This window comes from Pan troglodytes, chromosome 3 (genome assembly GCF_028858775.2).
Source record: "Pan troglodytes isolate AG18354 chromosome 3, NHGRI_mPanTro3-v2.0_pri, whole genome shotgun sequence".
Classification (NCBI taxonomy): Eukaryota; Metazoa; Chordata; class Mammalia; order Primates; family Hominidae; genus Pan; species Pan troglodytes.
The window spans coordinates 118,001,919-118,006,097 of NC_072401.2; the positions used below are offsets into that span (position 1 = coordinate 118,001,919).

Below are 4,179 nucleotides of genomic sequence, written 5' to 3' on the forward strand. Positions count from 1 at the left end.
ATATAAAATTAATTTTTATTGCTGCATTGTGCATTTTTCTCATCTATATTTCCTCCTTCTGTGCCTTAACAGTGAAGTCAGATGATTTGAGTTTCAAGGGCACCAAAGGTTTATTAGTTACTCAAAAATGTTTAGATCTCATTTAAAAAGCAAACAAGTTTTACTGTTCCATGTAGTTATCACTACTGAGAATACAAAGCAAACCTAATGGAATAAATACACATGTTTATATACATCTATATCAAAATCCACACACATGCATATGTAATAATAAATTTACACATGTATACATACGTACATGTGTGTATATATATAGAGACAGACATATGTGTGTGTGTAGAGAGAGAGACAGACTCAAATTCTATACCAAAAAAAAAAAATCTCTATAAAAGAGTGTCCAATAAAGGCTGGGAAATTATTTGTCCATCTTCAGAAGAAGAGTGAGTCACAGCAGACAAAATAAATTAAGTTCAATTCCTCAAATATTTATTGACTGCTTAGTACATTCCAGACCTGGTGGTTAGCAGTGGAGGTGAAGTGATAATTAGTATGCCCAGCGGTAATTTGTAGTCTAATGACATCTACAACTTGAGAAATAGCTATAGTGCAATATGTTAAAGCTACGTAGAAGAGCAGAGAGCCAAGTGACCTTTGATAGACAAAAATACATTGGAAGAGTGAGCATTGGACTCCATAAGGGATCCACTGGCAGTGCAGAGGTGAGTGGCTCTGGTGCAAGTAACACACATCATGGCTTCGTCAGAGCCTGCACCAGCTCTTCAGATGAAAGCAGTTGATGTGCTCACCATTACCACAGTATGAGTCTCCAGGGGCCATCAGGACAGGAGTGGCAGTGCTGAGGGCAGTGGAATAGCCAGAGTTCACCAGCCATCCAAAGAAGCTCATAGTCTGGGTTAAGGTGGTGATAGAGATGGTACAGCCCTCACTCAAGGAGATTATGAAGTGATGACCTGTAGCAAAGTGAGAATAGCAGTGAAAAGAACTTCTCAGACCTTTTTGTGAGTATGAATGATTATTAAATACTAGAGAGAGAAAGAAAACTAAAAAAAAACTTTGATAACTTCTCATAATGCTGGTGGGGAGTTAAGTCGTTAATGGAATTTCTGTTGGAATTATAAATCCTTAAAATGATGAGGCCTGGGGAAGACAGTAAGGACAATTAATATGCTAAGTTGTATCACATGGAAACCATTTTAGAAAATACAGAAAGTTGTATAAATAGCCAAAATGTAAGTAGACTTATGGTTTAATGAATAATTACTTCCAAAAATTGTCAATATGAAAATACTGTGGAGACAGAATGACTGATATTCATATACATTTTATATAAAGTATAAAAAGTCATCTTAATTAATCCTGGGGTCCCTTAATGGAAACATCCTCTTATTATGTTACTTTATTAACTTGCTGCAGGATAATTCTTATGTGAGTAACTAAACCTTTCAATAGTCCCTTCTGAGTCACTCTTTGGAATTTAATATTATTAAAGCAATGCACTTGATCTCAGTTTTTAGTCTTTGTAAGAAAAAAAAATGGTCTCTGAGTCAAAGAAAAGTGTTGAGCAGTAATTAGTTTGGGCAGGGAAATTTATATCAGTGTGCCATCATCTTCTCCACTGGCGTGCTGGTATCAGGATGACCTCCAGCTCATTCGCCAGTATTTCAGATGTGCAGCACTACTGCTTAGTAACATCTGTGATGTTCCCAAAGACTGGTTTTGCTTTCTGAGGAAATTTTACTTATTCACATCTGTTTTCAGGGTTGTTAAGAAGTAAAATGCTTTCTTTACCAGTGCATATGCAAAGCACTGTAAACTGTGCTTTTCTTTGGTAGAATGACATTACTCATTATTGTTTTTAATATTGATATTAGCTGTCAAATACGTTTTGATCTTAATTATGCCTAAAAAAAAAAAAAAGGAAAGGAAGATACTTGACACACATGCCAACTTGTTTTACATAAAAAGTAACTTCAGTTTTGACTGAAGACTAACTTAAACTAATTTATGTAAGTTCAAAGCACTGAAACTGCAGGGAAGAAAATATGCCCCTTTTATTGACTGCATGTATTTGTGCTTATAAAAATTATTTTATGGTTGGGCGCGGTGGCTCATGCCTGTAATCCCAGCACTTTGGGAGGCCAAGCCAGGTGGATCACGTGGTCAAGAGATTGAGACCATCCTGGCTAACACGGTGAAACCCCGTTTCTACTAAAAATACAAAAAAATTAGGCGGGCGTGGTGGCGAGTGCCTGTAGTCCCAGCTACTCAGGAGGCTGAGGCAGGAGGATGGCATGAACCCCAGAGGCAGAGCTTGCAGTGAGCCGAGATTGCGCCGCTGCACTCCAGCCTGGGCGACAGAGCCAGACTCCGTCTAAAAAAAAAAAAAAAAAAATTATTTTAGAATATTAGAAAATTTATCTGTCTTGCTATAATCACACCAATTTCATAACAAAAATTTTCTTTGCTAATAATTGGTTAATAAACTAAAGACTTAACCATCTCTGCATAATTTAAAAAGAGCTTTAAATCACCAAAAATTATTATCGTTCCTTCATTTTTCATTTAACTCCTGGTAAATCTTAACTAATATTCTAATAAGTTTGAAAAAGAAAAAATATATACAATCTAGATATAGTGTAAGACTTTGGTGAAGGATTAATACCATAAATATTTATGAAATATAGTTACTCACAAATAATTTTAAAACAATAACTTCTCCGTTGTTACTAGTACTTTGATGTATATATGTTGTTATCAACTAATGGAGATACATTTTAGTGATGAAAAGATTTTTATGCTTAAGGATATCAAGACCTACTTATTAAATTTAATTGGCACTATTATAATGATAATGTTTACACTTTTCATTCAGTTGCCCTAAATCATTATAATACCACCCCTTTTCCCAAAATATCAGAGACAAATGAATATTGAAGCTAGTCCTGATTCCTGCTCTTACCCTCTGCTTATAGTCATCATTAAAATCACCATTTTGTTTCAAATTATGTATTTGCCTCTCTTGTTTTCCTAACCACATTGCAAACTGCACGGTTAGTGTCTATTTCTCCAATATTTGGCACAGTACAGAGCACACGAGGGAAATTTAACATACACTTATGCCAAAGGTTCCCAACCTTTTTGTCACCAGGGACCAGTTTCATGAATGACATTTTTTCCACAAACCAGGGGAAGGCAGAGGTGGTTTGGGGGATGATTCAAGCACATTAAATTTATTGTGCACTTTATTTCTATTAATATTACATTGTAATATATAAGGAAATAATTATACAACTCACCATAATGTAGCATCAGTGGGAGCCCTGAATTTGTTTTTCTGCAAATAGATGGTCCCATGTGGGGGTGATGGGAGATAATGGCAGATCATCAGGCATTAGATTATCATGAGAAGCACACAATCTAGATTTCTCACATAAGCAGTTCATAATAGGGTCCACACTCCTATGACTGAGGCTGTAATTTAGCCTATAAAGAATAATTGAATATTTGCTGAATAGGTAAGTAGCCTTTAGTTACCCAACTGGAGTTTAGCAAGAAGGTTGGTAGAAAGTTAAGGGCTAAGATCTTTGCAGTGTCACCGGAAAACTATCCCTCCATCAGCATATTTCAAAAATATGATTCAATTATTTTCTTTCTATAATATTAATTTCATTGTTTTTGAGGAAAAGAATCAAGTCCTGCTTAAAGTGCATCATCTCTTCTGTGCTGAATTACCAATAATCAACACCAGCTTTAGCAGTTCCCTATATGGATCTGAATTAAAATTTGTACATTACAATATCTCTCACAAAATTTGGAAAGAAGATATTCACTCAAGAGGCTGTGGGAAGCAGATACCGCAACTGAGCACTCCAGCAATCTCTAGCTTTACTGCTACAGGCTGAGGCAGTTGATTGTTATCCTTTCCAAGGCAGTTTCCTGGCAACAGTTTTAGAACTACAGTTGGCCCTTGAACAATACAGGATGAACTGGATGTATCGACTTACACTCAGATTATCTTTCCCCTCTGCCACTCATGAGATGGCAAGACCAACTCCTTCTCTTCCTCTTCTTCCTCAGCCTACTTAACATTAAAATGACAAGAACGGAGGGCTTTTTGATGATCCACTTCCACTTAATACATAGTAAATGTATTTTCTC

General features: G+C 36.0%; 1 long non-coding RNA gene across 1 annotated transcript; it reads right to left on the bottom strand.

Annotated features, from left to right (window-relative positions):
* Positions 1-464: 464 nt before the first annotated feature.
* Positions 465-3,945, bottom strand: LOC107974380 (uncharacterized). The gene is made up of 2 exons (XR_001717093.3): positions 3,318-3,945; positions 465-971 (listed from the first exon to the last, which is right to left on the bottom strand). It is a non-coding gene; the product is annotated as an uncharacterized LOC107974380 (long non-coding RNA).
* Positions 3,946-4,179: the final 234 nt, after the last annotated feature.